General features: G+C 40.0%; 1 protein-coding gene across 5 annotated transcripts in view; it reads right to left on the minus strand.

Moving 5' to 3' along the window:
- The window catches only part of DUSP16 (dual specificity phosphatase 16), a 69,094-nt gene that overhangs the window by 33,687 nt on the left and 17,122 nt on the right, over window positions 1-18,285 (minus strand). For all 5 annotated transcript variants that reach the window (XM_082776707.1, XM_082776706.1, XM_082776703.1 and 2 more), the window contains one exon: window positions 6,458-6,538. The gene's annotated coding sequence lies outside the window, so the exon portion shown is untranslated. The remainder of the gene's footprint in view (window positions 1-6,457; window positions 6,539-18,285) is intronic.

Raw genomic sequence — 18,285 nt, forward strand, 5'->3', positions numbered from 1 at the left:
ATTTGAATTAATCACCAGACTTGAAACAGAGGCCTTGTGACTATGCTGCTGAAATGTACAGTACTCGGGACTGTCTCTGGCCCTTCTGGAGCAACTGGGACTGTTACATGAGGTGCATTACACTTTTCATGCATGCTAAATAATAACTGAAGCAAACTATGCTTCTGTGAAATTAGATCCTCTGAACCACATCAGCCTAAACACCATCAGCAGTGGAGCAGTAAATAAACTGCCATCTGTTAGTATAACTGACCCACAGTTGATCTTGGGCTCTTCAGAGTCTCCCAAAACACACTTTGACGGAACACATCTCTGTAGGACATAGCCACCATGGTGGTTTGTGTCTCAGGGATTTAGCTGCATTTTAGTGTAATTTGTGCTGCAACTACAGATTCCGTAGAAAGCATAAGTCAAGTTGCTTTGCTCCCACAGCTCAAAACTTGGTCTCTGTATAATCATGCATATTTACACAGAGAGCCATCTATATAAGGCTGCAAACAGCAGCTCTGGAGCAAAGTTGAGCCACACATTCAGCTACCAAAGTAACCAACTCCAGCAACAGCGGGCAGCTGTGGCTGGTGGCTTCTTCAGCCGAGGTAGTGGAGATCACAGGTTGGAGCCTTATACATTAAAGGACAAGCCTGGTAAGAATTCCTCACTTCATTAGTGTGGCAACCTGTTTTGGAGTGAGCAATCAGAGCTGGGAAAAGCCAAGAAATCACATTTCTCCAGTTCACATCTTTCACATTGTAGCGTTCCCTGTCTGGAGAAGTGATTTTAGGTCAGCAAAACCATGCAACACCTCTCGCACAAGGAAGTGCACACTCAAGCAGGTCATATGTCAGTTGTGGCCTATGCTTTCTAGCCCATGACCCAAGCAGTCTTTCCACCTCTGCTTTCTGTTGGCTGGGACAAAGCAAAGTAACTCAACTGCCACAAGACTGAAGTGGCCGGATAAAAAAGATAAATATCTTATTGACACTCCTTCTTAGGGCAGTGACATATTTGCGATCAGGAGCAAGTTATGAAGATTCATTTTCCTGGATTCTTAACGTACATACAGGTACACATGAAGATTTTTGTAAAAAAAAAAATTTCAAATACACAGAATTGTACACCTTCAGTTTAACAGGTTCAGCTGAAAAAGTTGCATTTTATTTGTAGTGTTGACTTACTGGTTCACTTTGAAATGAACTTTTATTCATCTTAATTGCAACAGAAGTAATGAATTCAAACTAATTTATGGATGGCTTATTAAAAGTCCTGTTGTAACAAGAAGTCAGTTGTGTTTAGCAGTGAGAAATCTCAGGTTAGCAGATCTTTTACTCATTAATATTATACAAACTCATATATACAAATTCTTAAATAAATTAGATTCATAAAAAAGTACAAACTTCACTTTAACAGCAACAACAAATGATTTTTTTAAATGAAACAAACTTGTTCCATGTTTTTAATATTAACAGTTTTTTTGTACCACTACAAGAAAAACAGTAGGTTTCACATAAACACCCAGAAGGTTGACAAAATGTGATTATCTATAAGCCCTAACTATTACTGTATAGCACCACCAATACTCTTAAGCTTGTCCAGATAAACAGAAGCATACAGAAATGAAATGCATGTTGCTCTAAACTACAAAATATATTGGAAAAATTACTATACCAAGCTATTTTTTAAGTCTGTTAAAAAAAAGCAGTCTTTGCAACCTGGTTAGCAGGTGTGCTCCCCCTCAAAGAGTAGTCATTATATACTGGCCTCAGGCTCTCTGTAGACAGGCTGGAAGGTATCAAAAGACTACACCACTAAGCAAGGAGGAAAAAAGTGAAAGTTCATAATAGTAGTGTTATATTAAAAAAAAAAAAAAAAAAAAAAAAACATTCTGCATTTTTTTCTTTTAACATGTCCTGTCATGAATTGTGATTCTCTCTTTTTTGTTTTGTTTTGTTTCTTTCATCAAAGGCTGCCAGATACCAAACCCACTGAAATCAATGAAAACTTTTCCACTGGCGATAGAGGGAATTGGCTCTAGCTGTTCTGTAAGCTAGACAGTTTGTTCATGAGCTAGACAGTCTGTTTTGATGGGTAAATTGCTGACTTCAAGTTCAAGTAATAAAAGGAAAATAAAGCAGCTGAGGCACTGGAAACCACAGAACACTAAAATGGAGGCTGTTAAAAATATATAATCTTTAATTTGCAACTTTCAGTTTGTATACAATTCCTTATCTTCTCAACATTTTCTGCTTCTTATCTTACTCTTCCTTCTTGGATGATAGAAGTTTGTTTCAGAAGTGCCTTAAAAGAACTCAAATCAGTCCTATATGGTGACTGGATCAAGAATGTGTTTATTAGTACATCTGGGCTTCTTGAATAACACTATTACCTTAACATTTAGCCGTGTGTTAACACAGTGGTAAACTTCTGAAAGTAATGCCATCTCAAATTATTGTGTTTGATAAAAACGTTGTTCCTCCCCTGCCCAATGGAGCTGATCCTGTCAAACTAGTATTTCAATTATAGGTTTTTGTTCTGATTTAACTCTCTCCATTTCTGGTACTATCTGACTTTTAGATTCTTCCTTGAGACCCATCTAAACATGAAAAACTATCAGTCTCTTGCTCTAGGTAAACACCAGAGACCTCCTCCCTTTCCTGGTGACTGCTCTTATCAGCCAGCTGTTAGGAGGTGTTGAAATATCTGCTTCATTTCAGTCATAGTTTGTAAAAAGGCAAAAACTCAATTTCTTGGCTGTTGGCTCTCTGTGCTCTACTTGTGACTTAGATTGCAATGGTATGACACCACAGTGTCTCATAAAATGATGCAATATAATGCTTTGTCCTAAACAGGCCATTATGTTGCTGATCTTCAAGCTGGGAAACCATCTTAGTCACAGGATGTTCTACCCTGAAATCAGCATTAAGGAAAAGTGAAACGTAGTCCAGCTATGAGAGTATGGCTTCTTCCTCATTGCAAATGGGCTGAAACATAAGGCACTGTTTGTTGGCTTTTAAAGAAGAAAATTAAACATTTAACTCACTGTAAAATTAAAGAGTTCTGCTCCACACTTGCCCAATATTTTTATAGTCCCTCCACATTGTTTAAAGAACCAAAATAACAAGAACCCTACTATCTTCCATGCAAACAAAACTGGATCCTCTAATATGAATGTATAATGGTGGCACAGAACTACAGGATCCCTTTTTGTCTCAGGGATTCCTGCCCTGTCCCACATGGCTCAGATGGAGCACAGCAGACAACCACACAACCAAAACACCTGGCACTTGTGTGTTTGATTCTTCACTCAAATGAACTTGCATTTTGAATGCAGTCTTAATTTCTACTTCTACCACCTTGACTCCCTTACATCATACATCATCTCTTACAGGGAAGCTTGTTTTAGTTATCTCAGGCTTTGGCTCACATCATAGCAGCTATTTTTAAAGAGGCAGATGTGGAAAGAACATATTTTAAAAACTCTCAGAATGATGATCTAATTCCAGCTAGGTTAAGGAACTGGCAGAAAGCTTTTAGATGCCTTGCTACAATCTCTGAAGGGCTTCTAGCTCACGTAATAAGATAACCTTGACGTTGAACCTTGGTGTCATAAAGGCTAAGCAATTTTGTTTACACCATCACTAATGCCTGCTTTGTCAGGTTCCTACAGCAGTGCTCTCACATACATCATCAGTGTATGACAGAATGCCAACAAATTAATTTTACAGCATCTGAACGTCACAAGGTCCTGAAGGGAAGCTTCTGAATATTCAGCCTGAGAAACCTGAAAGAGCTGATTTTTAGAGCCTTGTATTTTTCCACTTTCTAGAAGCAAACACATGCACGTATGAGAAAAACACTGTCCTCCCCTATAAACAGGTTCACTTTCATGTTTCTCAGAATTGACACCAGCACAAAAAAAGAAACCCAAAAGCTGAACCAAGGCACAAAGGTAGGACTTTCTAAACTTCCATATGCATGCCACTGTGGGCACATCAGCTGCCTTGCAAAGAGTAGCTGGCTTTGTTACTACCGAGCTGGGAGCTGCAAGTAGTTCAATAGCCGGTACCCCTACAATCAGCACCATTCCCTGGCACCTGATACTCAACAAACAAGCCTACACAACTTCCTGCATCAGAAAGGGACTCTGATCTAAGAGTCGTAGGGTGAATTCCCATTCCCGTGAGCCATTTTTCCACTAAAATCTGTGACAGCCACTGCATTCCCTCCCCAGCCCCAGGAAGATGGAAATACATGTAAAAGCTGTTCGGGAAAGATGCTCGTCACCCAAGCTGCTACATTTTTCAGCCTGGAGAAAAGGAGGCTCAGGGGCAACCTTATTGCTCTCTACAGGTACCTTAAAGGAGGCTGTAGCGAGGTGGGGGTTAGTCTGTTCTCCCATGTGCCTGGTGACAGGACGAGGGGGAATGGGCTAAAGTTGCGCCAGGGGAGTTTTAGGTTGGATGTTAGGAAGAACTTCTTTACCAAAAGGGTTGTTAGACATTGGAATGGGCTGCCCAGGGAAGTGGTGGAGTCACCATCCCTGGAGGTCTTTAAAAGACATTTAGATGTAGAGCTTAGGGATATGTTTTAGTGGAGGACTGTTAGTGTTAGGTCAGAGGTTGGACTCGATGATCTTGAGGTCTCTTCCAACCTAGAAATTCTGTGATTCTGTGTGATTCTGTGATTCTAAGTGACAAACAAGGACAGGGAGAGACCATCCCTGCTCACGTTGCTACTCATCAGCAGTCAGAAACACAAAACGTCTATTGGGCATGAGGGAAATAAGATTTCTAGTAAAAGTAAAGAATGGCAGTACTCCCTCTGAATTCAACAAGCAAGCCAATACTCTCCAGAGACCAACAACTGTGTAATAAAGTGCAAAGTCTGGGGAAGAATGTAACTAAGGTTACAACAAGTCTATAGCTTGTCTGTCATTGTACAGACCACACAGGAATGAGATCACAAATGCTCATGGTTTAAAAGATGAGCCTATTAACAGAAGATGTAAGGGCTCATGCTCCTCAGCTGGGGAGACTGAGGGCATCTTTTAGCTCTTTAGCTGAGTCAACAAAGTGTTATCATTGCATATGCAGATCATTTCCTCAGGTCAACTGGGGGGTGGTTCATCAACACTGACTAACGCCCTCCTTCCCCTGCATACTCCACTTGGTACAAGAGTGGAATGCAGTAAGGACACCCCTCAAATAGAAACATATAATTTTCTTTATTTAGAAAATGTCACTTAAGTACCGCGTTCAAAAAAGAGAAGCAGTTTTGAGAATTTCACCCTGCTTTCCTTTGATTATTTGCATGATCCAAATGGCTTCTCCCTCCTGTCCTACTTCCCATGCATCTGTACTTCAGATCTATATGCACAGTCAAAATGGGATAGTATTAATTTTCTCTTTCCTGTATACCTAGAAGCCACATGCATTTACACACAGTACGTTCATGAATATGGCAGGTATAATCCACTGAAAAAAAAAAACACACAAAAGAGAATTTTCTGTTAAGTGGTTCATTGTTTTTCATCTTGCTTCACTAATTACTTACTCTGTTTTGGTTACAAGCTTTAAAGGAAAGTAATCCCATTTCAGCATGCTCACCTCAGAGAACTGAAACATGGTCAGATGGAATCAGAAAGGAAATCAGTTTCCTGTGAATAAAGTACATAGATATGCCTCCAGACTAGATTTTTAGGTCCTTGCCTACTGCTCATTGACGTTTTTACCACCAGCACCATCAGATAGCTGAGCAAGACAAATATAAATAGAATTTATAGAAAACAGTGAGATGCTGTTTTTTATATAAGTAAGAATGTTATAAATAAGAAAATCTGTTCTCCTGCCAAGAAAAAAGTGAGAAAAACGAGAAAAAAAAACAAACACACCAACACTACATTTTGGTGACCTATTCAACATACCCCACAAATACATGCAACGTTCCTGCAAAAATCATTCATGCATCATCACCAACTCAAAGCAATGAACTAGATGAACATCACTTGCGTTTACCAAGAAGCCAATCTGTTTGACATTCATTGTGGAATAGTAAACGTTTGTTACATGTTGTAGCAGGGAAACCTGACTGATAGAATGTGAGGTCATGAGAAGTGTTGGAACATGCTGTTGGTATGTTACATCACTCTATTCAACAGCTTTATTTGGGGACTCCCTTATCCACCCATTCTATTTCAAAATATTTTTTCATTGTAGGTTCAATGCATATAGTTCTGTGAAATTTACAATAAAAGCTTACCTAATCCACTGCAAACAAATGGTACAATACATAGTATTTTCATTTTCCTATTGCCTGGGACTCTAGACAGCCAGGGAAAATTTCAATATGTTGTTAAGAGATTATGCTCCCATATGATCAAGTCAAAGCCACAAAAAAATTTCAAGTACTTTTATTGCACTCCATAATTCATTACCATTTCATGTTAAAACCAATTACTCACCTACACTTGAGTCAAATTCTAAATGGGCTGAACAGGACAGAGTGTGGTGGTCCACATACAAAGGCCAGAAGAGGGAAACACCTAAACATAGGAAAGAAAAAGTCATTATTACAAGTCAAAAAAATGAAAACAGATTTCACACTTTGTGAAGTCATTTTACTGTAAAACTCTCCCAAACACATAAAAACCTAGTTGAGAAGAGATCTCTAAATGTTTGTACTCATTTAAAGAGAAAGGGTCTGAAACAGAAAGTTGTTATACTTATTTTCTAAAGGAAAAAAGGAAAGGAAATTAAAAAAAAAAAAAGCAAATGTTTCTACTAGCTTTAAAAGAATAAATAAATAAATAAAAGCTGGAGCTTAAAAGCCATAAAGCCACAGAAACAATTTGACACATCTCTTTGCTAAAAAACTGATTTGTAACTAGCCTTCATAGGTGATGCATTTACATGAATTCAAGTAAATTCACTAAATCTTTCTCTGTATATAACAGAGAGTGGCCTAAGTCAGTCTGATTACAGCTGTATTTTGAATGGACAAAGGCTAACGAAACACTACATCCTGGCTAGTTAATCCCACCTCCCCACAGTAAAAACCCAACCCTGGAAACTGGTAACACTGATGTCACCAATCATTACATACAGTCATACCCTTATAAACTCTATGCAAAGCACCTGCCGTTCCTACATGAACAAATTAAATTATAACCTTCATATGAGGAAATAAGAATAAACACATTAGTGTCAATTTCCAACAGTTTCCTGGCCAGCTAAACAGGATTCAAATCATTACTATCAAGAGCTGACAACTCTGCTTAGCAATCACTGTAACATAAACCATGGTAATAAACTACTGTCAAGCATTGCCCTATTACGAAATCCAGGAGTGGCTCTGAACCACGTAGTAAATGATATCACAGTCATGAAGAGACACTGCAGCAGGGGGCAGACCGTATTATGAAAGCTAGTGAACAGATTCAAAACCATCTTCACCTCACAAGGAAAGAAGCTACAAGAACCACCTCGCTGTCTTCAGTTACCTGCTCTAAAAAGCTTGTAAACGCGAACAGTAGAACATGAGGCTAGAGTCCTCCAGATAAGTAACTAAATTCGCTTCTCAGGTTAGGCTCTGATTGCTGGGATGGACACCCTGAGTGGGGCCTTCACCACATACGTGTTCCTGAGAGGTTCCTGCCTGTCCATCCCATCACTAACACATAGGGCAGAGAGATAGAATAAAGGATCTGCCGAAGACTGCCAGGTCTGTGTTTCCCATCCTTGTTGCAGCTGGCAGATATCCTCCCAAGCTTCACAAGAGGCTTGGCAGATCTTGCTCCTTTCCCCAGCCCAGGGGCAGAATCCCACCAGAAGGCAGTGGAGAATGAAGAGCAAGCTCATCCTATCATATTTGCCATGTTCTCCATTTCCAATCCTACCCTTGGAAATGAGAACTACCCAGTGCTTAACATAGATAGGGTTCTGCCTGGAGACAAGACCCCATGATCAGAGATCATGTTGTGATAGTCCACCAAAACAAAGTAATGGAACAACAAGTATCCCCCATTTTGTTCCTTAATGCTTCACGTGTGACTTCTGGAGGCTCCCTGAAAGCTGCCAGGCAGTGTTCAAGTTCACTAGTACCTGCCATCCCTGCCTTTCCAAAATCCTTACAAGTAAACTACCATCTCACAAAACAATGTAATATACTTATCTGCAATTTATAGAATAGAGAGAAATCAGGAGTTTAAAGCAGTCACCAAACCCTCATTTCTCCATTAGGCAGAATTAATTCTGCAAAGCAGATGAGAAACAAAGCATATACTTCATTTCGACATATTTTACTGGAAGGAGGTGTCATATTTTTAGAACAGGATCCACTCATGATTGAAGACTGAGCTGCTGCAAGTCCAGCCATAAGCATTAAGCACATTTGGAAATTCCCTGGCAATGCTGTTAAAGGAACAGACATTTCCTGTAATTTTCGGAAACATTTTATATCTCCCCTCCTCCTTTTTAGCCTTGGTGGTAAGAAGGGGGAGGGAAAGAGAGGATACTATATTACAATTAAATGAAATATGAATGAGCCACCCAAGATTAAAGGGGAAACTTCAGCAATTCCTGCTTAGGATAAAGGTAGTTTGTTTTTTAATTTTATTTTTTTCTTTCTTTCTTTTAAAGTCTTTCATCATTAAGAGGCCAGGATTTTTCTGCTGACTTTAGGAAAAGAAATATACATCCTTTCAATTACGGTGAATTACAAAAGGACATACGCTTGCATTTTTACTTACTTCTGGCAAATAATAAGTCCTCCAGGCCTTATTTAAATACCTTTTTTTTATTTTCCAGGATTAGCCAGAATTAGAAATTGAAGCCTTTTTTCCTTTCTTGCTTAGGGCCTTCCCAAAACTGCACCTAAACGAACCCAACCAGTCTGGTCACAAAGAGCGTTCCTCCCACAGCTGGAGTTGTGGTGCACCAAACAAGTTAGAAGCAAGGGAGAGACTTCAAGCACCACTTGTCAAGCACCACAGCATCCTTCTAAGGAACTTTATACCTCACCTTTCACAAACATTTGATCTTGTATGAAGCATCTAGCATAAAACTTATTACTCTGTTTAGCCAGTGCTGGCAAGCTTTAAAACTTGTCTGCTTTATTCTATATAGTCTTGAGTCTGAAGAGATCCAACCAAGAACTACGGTAGTTTACGAACTGTTCTCAACACGGGAGGACAGTTATCTATCCTTACAATACACATCACAAGTGCTAGTTGGCTCCTGTACATAGGATCCATCACTTAGCTGTGACAACTGGCAAATTTCACACCTGCCAGTCTCTAACAGCAATTGGATTTTAGCATTCAATTTAAAGACACATAAACTCAACACCTCAAAGGGTTAAACTACTTTATACCTCTTCAGCCTGTTGAAATCCCCATGCATCCTTACTCTTTGTAGAACAAGAGTTGTTTACAGCAGCCGCTTTTGTGACACCAAGGCTTCCAACTAGTACACCGCCTGCACGCCCTGAATCACTGGCTGCGTTCTCTGCAGCTACGCAGACCAATGCAAATAGTGACTTTGTACTTTATGTGGTCACCTTCTTGCTAAGAAACAGACTAAAATGAGGATGAGTGCTCTGAAGAGTAGTGCTAAATAACCATCAAACCCAGCAGTCCTAATAGTTCATGCTATTTCTTTAAAAGGTCTTCCTGAAAGAGAAGACAAGATAGGACCTTGGAGCCTTCAGATAATGGATAGCCTTTGAGTTAGCCTTTTGTCTAGTGAGAGCCATGAAGGGGAAGACATTCCAACAGAGTTGATCAAGTTATGTGGGCCTGTAAATAAAGGAGCCAAAAATAAAAAATAAAATAAAATAAAATAAAATAAAATAAAATAAAATAAAATAAAATAAAATAAAATAAAATAAAATAAAATAAAATAAAATAAAATAAAATAAAATATGCAACCCTAACCTGCTTTGTGGTCACTGTATGATGAAAACAGAAGATGGATCCAAAGGCTTCACACAAGCACTAGGATGGATTAAAGGCAGGGGATAATGATGCTATCTTAATAGGGAAACAAATCAGAATAGCTTCTAGGCAAGGCAGGGGTGAATTTCTTACAACAGACTCTTTAATGATGCTCTTCTAAAACCGAATGACTAAATATCACAGTGAGTCAATCTCCTTTAAGAACAGATCTGTAAACTACTTTTACGGTAAGCTGTGGGTTAAAATGCAATAGTCTTTCAGCCGTTTGAGGAAATGACACCAGTTCTCCCGGAAGGCAACATGAACATTCAACCCGTTCACATCAGGGCATGAGAAAGTTTGGAAGGAATTTATTTATTTATTTATTTATTTATTTTTAAACTGTCAACATTAATACTTTGTCTCTTCCTGCTTGTGCCTGAAAATACAGTGCTGTACCACACTGCTCACATGTCCTCTCAGCTGTAAAGAGAGGCATCTAGAAGTTTACAAAGCCCACCTAGCAAATGTTAATGACATCTTTTTTCGAAGTCATGCCAAAGAACCTCTGCAAGCTCAAAGCTAAATGACTATTTTACACAGTGTGTGCTACACAGAGATAAAAACACAGAGAAGCATCCTTTGGGATGTGCCACAGCAGTTACACTTTCATGGCTTTGAAGATATCAGAAGGGATGCTGGGCCCAATAAACACCTAAACATGTACGTAAGCTCAGTACTACTCAGCAAAGCAGTTAAGCTTAAGGGTTTCTCCACGAATGACACTGACATGGCAAGGAAACAGAATGGCTGGCCGAAAACAGCCCACAAACATGGACCAGCCTGCCCACCTGGAGGTGGGGGTGGAGAAGGAAAAGAAGATGCACACGGCGTGTGGCGCCAGCTCCCAGCGATCACGGCCTAGCGGGACAAGCTGTGAGGCCTCCCCAGACACCTGGCAGTGGCAGCAGCCCTGCAAGGAGGCATCCCATGCTGAGGGGTGAGGGCTCTGACAGAGTAACCACCAACCTGCAGCTGAGGCCCAGAAAATACATAAACTCTGAGATCCAGAGGAGGCGGGACCAACCTGAGCGCCGCGGTATAATGCTCCCGAGAGTTCACATGAGTGCTGCATTTTGCGTGTTGCATCCCTGCATAATTTCTACCCACAAAGGTAATTGTTCTGGCCTGCTTATTACAACTGTTTTCAAATTTTCTCTTAATTGATGAGATGATAACAGCATGGCCTCAGCTCAGGAACAAGCACATAAGTCACAGCAGCTCACTGAGCCATGCTGCACACACTGTGCTCTGGCACCTCTTTGCCAAAGGATCCTAAGCGTTTCTTGATATTTGAGTCATGTCGTACAGCACCTGCAGTGGTGCCAAAGCCACACTTCTCCTGTGGTAACTACATGACTGAAAAAAGAAATCATATAGAACCTTCCTTTCAGCAGAAGGAGAAAGCGGAGGGTGACTTACATTCCCCAGCTCTGCCTCTTACATCATTAAAAACACTGCCATTTCAATAGAGGAAGAAGAGTGACACAACCACAAAGCATAGTAATCCCCCTTAGGAATATCTGACAAAATGTGATCACCATTATATTCAGGTTGCAAGAATTAAAAGGGAACAGGGATTTTAAATTTTTGAAAAACAGAAACTTTCAGTACCAAACAGTGGGAGTAAATTCCACTGTTATCATCTGATACAGGTCTTTGTGAAAGACTAGTGTCAGAAAGAAATGTTTTGTAGCAACCTTGCTTGGATTCTGAAAGGATTTTGAAAAGCAGAGAAACAAAAACTAGTCACTTAAGTTACTAATCTACATGTATTATACTGCTTGAAGTAGGCTTACATCTATGTACAGTTTTGTAAAAACCTACAAACAAGATTTTATATTTCTTCACAATTTCTAGAGGTGCTCTGTTTTTACACAGTCCTTTCAATAATAACCAGAAAGGAACTGACTTTTGCCAAAGTAATCCCAAGCTAGGAGGGCTCAATATACTTCTGCAATAACTGAAGTAATATATCAACAAGATGGATAAATTTCAGTGCATGTGGAGCCTAATGAACACTGGGAAGAAATGTCACATCCCTTTATTTTTTAATGATCATGGCTTCATCAATAAAAAATATTGCTCAGTTTTATAACAACTTACTAATTATAAATATATTCCCATTGATACTGTTGGCAAGTGGTCTGACAACTTTCAGACAGACTTCCAGTTACACAAAGAAACTTGCATGTATGTGAGCAGCCCATATGCGTAAGTTAGGGTTTGGTATGCAATCCTAATTTTTTACCTCCAGGAAACTGATCCTGAAGGATAAAGGTGTACGATGGGTGGTCCTTAATCACTTCCTTTATTTAAAGGTTTAGGTCAGGGTGGAAAAACAGCCAAGGAAGGAAGTCTGCAGCACCCCTCAAATACACACACCTTCCTGAACAACTCCTTCAACATTTCAGAGGGTTAACTTGTAGTTTAATTAAGTAGGAAGAGGTCGGGATAGAAATAAACAGCCCGAACAAGCAACATACTGTGCTATTAAGCTTTTAGAAGTGACTTAAAAATTAGGTCAGTCTAATTTGTGGCTGATACTTTGTTCTTTCACTACTATGAACTCACAATGATGTCAGTCTCATGTTCAAACATGCCACATTTAGCAGTATACAGGCTTCCTGAGAGACTCTTTCAGCCTTCCTTTGTGCAAAAGGCTTCTGCCAGATTCTGAGCTCATACTTCACTGACTCAGGCATGCCACTCCAGTTTCAAGGGAGTAACACTGGCTTCCCGTCAAATACTGCACAGTTTTGTTTTGCGTGGGGGGTTGTTTTTCTTAAAAAAAATGTATATATTAAAAAAAATTACTGAAGCTTAAGAACATGTATGCATATCCAGGCTACCATTCTAGACCTCACCTTTATTAGGTGAGGTGAACATCCAAAACAGAACTGCTTGTTAAAAGGTCTGGAAAACAGGTGCTTTGAACTAATTCAACCTATCTTTCTCCATCCTTACTCGACCTAAAGAAGCTTTAAATGTCCCTGTATTCTACCTAAATTTGATTAACTCTTGAGGATGCAAGGCATCCCACTGAATTAGGGCTTACTACAGAAATGCTTCCTATGAAACCATCCTCAAAAAAACAAGCACACTCACACAGAGAATCTAATCTGTCTGTACAACTTTGAATGTTAGAAGAATTTTTATTTTCATTATTATTTCTGACACAAAACTTGCCACAGAGTTTTTAAGCATGTTAACAAAGAAGATAGCTTACAAGGCACAGGAATATTTTAAGTTTATCCAGCTACAAAACTTCAAATAAGCCTAGGACCCAGCATTAACCTTTTGCAAACATCTTTAACTAAACCCAAGTCAAGCAGCTGTTCAAACCAGCATTGCTACTTATTTTGATTGAATGGCAAAATTAACCTGAAAAAGATAAAGGAGACGTTTTAAAAGCAGCTGTTAGCCCCTTCCATCCCTCTCCTCTGGATGGGAGGGTGCCACAGCAGGCAGCACAGCCAAGGGGAGACACATGGTGGGTGGACAGACCTGCAGCTGCTGGAGAAGAATTCTCACCTGGGAGGTCCAATGGGGCAGGGTTAGGGTTAGGGTTACCACTCTGAGGTGCCACTCTACCTCACCCCACCATCCTCTCCGAAGGGCTTGATCAGACTCTTGTGTAGTTCCTTTCTAACTAGAAGGCACAAAAAATCCTTAGGTGGAAGTAGGTGAAAGCCACTGAAAATACCACTGTAGGTTAAAAATAAAAATAAAAATAAATGATGTCCATTTGAAAATCATCACCTGCAAGCTCATTATCAGCTCATTATAATTCCCACAGTTTCACTCATTTTATAGCCATCAGTAATTATCTATGCTTTACATACATCCTAACTGCAGCTAATCTACTTGTTTCCCACTACAGCAGCCAATCACAGGAACTATCCCTTGCAAACACTCAGCCGAAGCAAAAGTAAGAGTTGAATTTCTCTTGGGGCTACACCATCAGAGACATAGTATTAGCCCAGACTCTCCCACTCTTCTTCATGATGCTGCGTTTCCCAACATAGAGATTTAAAACCAAACAAACATCCAAACAAACTAAAATTAAATAAATTATAATGTCAGGATGTTCAAACCTATACTACACAGGTTTTCATGGAACAATGCTGTCATAAGAACTCCTTTAACATGTTTAGGAAATTATCCTACTCAATCAGGAAAAGGCGCATTATCTTATGGTCATTGCCAGCATCACATTAAATTCCAGTTATTCTATGAAAGAAAACGCCTGGACTTGGTTCACATGCTGCATCCAGCTGATCCCTGCTATTGCTGTTGTATCTGCAACTGCCCAAGGATACAGGAAAGGCAGGTCTCACAAGGAGAGAGAACATCTTTTCTGAGACCAGTTAATATGGAGAGAGAGGAGAGGGAGGGAACAAACTCCAGAATGCACAAGTCCTTCCTCTCACACACACAGACGCGAAACTGAACCAAGTTGTGACACAGGAACAGAAGCCTAGACTGCCAAAACATCTCCTCATCCAGCCTGTCCCTCTTCCCAAACAGGAAAACAAGAAGTCCAAAGCACATCCCGAAGTATGTCATAAATTACCCAATGAATCACATTCCTTATGGAAACATTCTGGCTGAAGCAACATCACTGAAAATATGCGATAAAAGACAAAAAGAAACTGAAAAGATCGTCAAAGAAAGAACACTACCACCCTGACTCTGAATCCATGGAATTAACACCAAAACAAGAAAATCATGGAGTCATCAAAAAATTACCAGATACATAGAAAGCATTTCGCACATCTTGACTCTTACTAATCCTTTGCTATTTGATAAATTACCTGCCCCTCTACTATACAGGGTCTAACCATATTATCTCAGTCCCCCTCCTAAACAAACTTTTCTCTGAGTTAATCCAATAGTTTATCATTAACAAAACTTGACCTGGATTTACCTTTACATTCACAGTTCTAATTTCAAACTTCAAGCAGGGCAAAGTTTTAGGAATGCAAACCCATCTTCCCCAAACCAATCCATTTAAACAACAACAAAATTCACTCTCCGTACAAAACGCTTACAGCCCCTGTCCGAAAAAAAGTTTGCATTTTGGAAACAAAACAAAACCAGCACACACACCTCAACACAGAGACGCTCACATGAAAGAAGATGGTTTCCTTAAAAATGGGTTTTCAAGGTTACCTAAAAAGCTCTGACCATTTCAACCTACAAATAAAACCAAATTTCTTTTCCTTCACTTCTAAGATTTGATGTAAAGATACCTGTGACAACGATGATAGGTGAGATTAGACACAATTGCTCTTGTATAGTTATGACAGCAATAGGTAGAGTTCATGTGTTTGTTGCCTGCTTTTGTTTGTTTTTTCATTCTATTTGGACTGTGAATAAACATTAGCTAGATAGCTTGCCACCTACAATGGTATTAATTCCTACTAATGAATGCCAAAATTGTTTCAGATATGCAGACTTAGGTGAGAAATCTCTTCCAGGAAAAAAAAAAATCACCTCCATTTTAAATCACTGATATTATTATAGCACAGGTCAAAATGTGCAGGAAAAGAGTTTAAAACAACCACAAAGCCAGAGGTCACTGCTTGCTTTCTTTCTCAGGAAAGAAAGGAAGGAGAAGCACTCCTCCCGTCCCCCCTTCAAGCTTCTTCCTCTGCAGCCACCACACAAGGCTCAAGCTAGATGGTTAGGCACACACTTCTGAAATCAAATCATCCATGCAACAGGCAAAAGAGAAACAAACAAACAAACAAAAATCCTCTGACAGATCTGAAAGAAAATGCATCTGGTCTTCCTGTAGCTACAATGCTTAACCAGGACTAAAACATTCTTCTTAATCATGTTCTCACCACCAGCTTTCAAGCATAGTTTTGCCCAGTTTTCTGGCACTTCATTGAAAGCATAACTACATATATCTTCTTGAGAACAGCCTTCAGGTTTTGCAAGGAGCCTAGTCATCAATGATATGCCTTTTGGTATGCTTATGGCCATATGCCTGAATTTTGGTCAAAAAGCCAAAAGATGCAGGTATTATTGTTTTTAAACGTGTTTGGCAGCTAAATTCTCCCGATATTCTACATGCATTGGGCAAGATGCTTCAGTGCAAGGACATATAATCTGTCATGCATAGAAGAGATGTCTAAATCCAAGACTCCTGAGCTAGCTCTGAACAAAACCAGCAACTTAGTGTTCAAGCTAGCCTTCATAGAAAGGAGAGTCTATTTGCACAGGCTTACCCCATGACACAGCTACAGAGCTTTCCAAACCTGAGCCAACCACTGTCTCCACAGCACTCCCCAGTGTAGGGCAGATGGACTAGGCAGAGCATCTCAAGCTGCACTGCCATATCAAGAACGATTTGTTCTGCAATTGCTGCTGTATGCAATCTCAGTACCAAACACCAATGAAAGCAGATGATCTCTTAAGCTTGTGATATTCTTTCTGCTCAAACATGCAGAATAGGAATAAGGAATGGAGAATAATCTTACCACCAGCACACAGAAGTTGCTGCAGACAGCAGGGGTGGTCTGTATTCAGAGTTGAGTGAGAATATGCTAGAATATGCTAGACTGAAAGAGAAGAGAAGGACACTATTTCCCCCAAAAGACGAACCTGACTACTAGATGTTAAACCACAAAACTTACAGTTGTCCCCAAGAGTTGATGTAACTTTGGCTTTAACCATGCCAAGCTCACTACTTGCATGGGAAAGGAGGACCTGTCCCCATAGAGGATTACTGCTCTACTGGTACAAATTATGTAAAACCTCAGATTAAGAACTCCTTCCAGAGAGTTTGCAGAGTTGAGTGCCCTGGAATTAGAAAGTGACAGCATGAAGACTGCTTGTGCAAGCCCTGCATGCACCTTCCTCATTTCTATACAGCACAGCAGGGACACAGGTTACATCACTGCGTTCCTTGGGGCGGTACTCACTCCATCAGGGAGTAATTATTTAACCAAGATCCCATCTGCTCCACATTCCCATTAAAGAAAATCTTATGCAAAAAGGTAAGAGCTAGGCTATGAGTCCTTGGCCCAAATATCCTCTTACCAGTGCTGCGCTGCATGCCATGTCATCACTATTTGTACTTCAGAAGGCTGCAGCTGACAGACTGTGCCAAATCCAAGGAACTTTGTCATTAAAAGAAAAACGTTAAAGCTAACAGTAGGAAGTGCTCTCCATGCTTTGTTAATCTTGTCAAACTATACTACACAGACAATTACAATTAACAAAAGTATTCTTAGGAAGCTTAGTGAGAGCTTCAAGTACACTGGATCCAGGAAAACAGAAGGGGACAAGATTTCTCTTGCTGGACTTCAGCCCCTCACAAGTGCAAAAAAGAAACTGCCCCACTCCATCCAGCAGCATAAGAGGTATAGCTATACCTAGAACTTCTGGTTGTCTTCCTGCCTACAAGTGGGCAGCGCCGTTACTACCAGCACTTGAGCTTGTAACCACAGAAAAGCACGATCCTTTTCTGCATTAGCTACTCACAGGCACATAAGGACTTTCTTCCAAAAGGAGTGAGTAGACAAAGCTCACAAGCTTCAGGAAGAACATCTGAATAAAAAACTCGTGCTGTCATCACCACAGAATCCTATCATGTCATCACATGCAACAGAACCACCCTCTTCTTCACTGCATTTTGAACCCACTACTATATATAACAGCCATGGCTTAAAGCATTGCCTCCCAGACAGACCACTACCACCAGTCTAGGTAAGCACCTTTTAGCACATTGCTATTTTGACAAAGCCATAGCCATATCCAAAACTTTTTTGGTGAATAACCAATACTAAGCTTAAAATCCATTTACATTTCTTTTTAGGGGTAAATGATCACAAAGGGACAGATTAACTAAAAATCTAACTATGGGTACCTTCTTAAGGCATGATCAAATCCTCCTGGGGCCTGCCACAAGCTGTTTATCTATCCAGCAAGGCTACAGGCAATTTTACATGGTATTCCCTCCCACCCCTTCCTCTTCTCAGACATTTAAATGCATTCAGATTTATCCATGAGAAAGCTTCTCTAAAGAGCAAGTTCTATGTCTGAACCCTGGAATTAGATTATCAATAGTTTCTGACACAGACCAACTTGCAAAATCCAGCTGCAGACTACTGGTGACCCAAGCAGGAATGGTGTGTAGTGCTACTCAAGCAGAAGCACTGAGAGCTTTAGAAAGAGAGCAGCACCATGCAAAGAGCCTGAGGGGAATGCTTCTATCAGGTTTACATAGATAGACATCTTCCAATTGTCTCACAACAAAGAAGAAAACCTGGAAGTTGAATAAT

Source organism: Aythya marila (genome assembly GCF_965140915.1).
Source record: "Aythya marila genome assembly, chromosome: 1".
Classification (NCBI taxonomy): Eukaryota; Metazoa; Chordata; class Aves; order Anseriformes; family Anatidae; genus Aythya; species Aythya marila.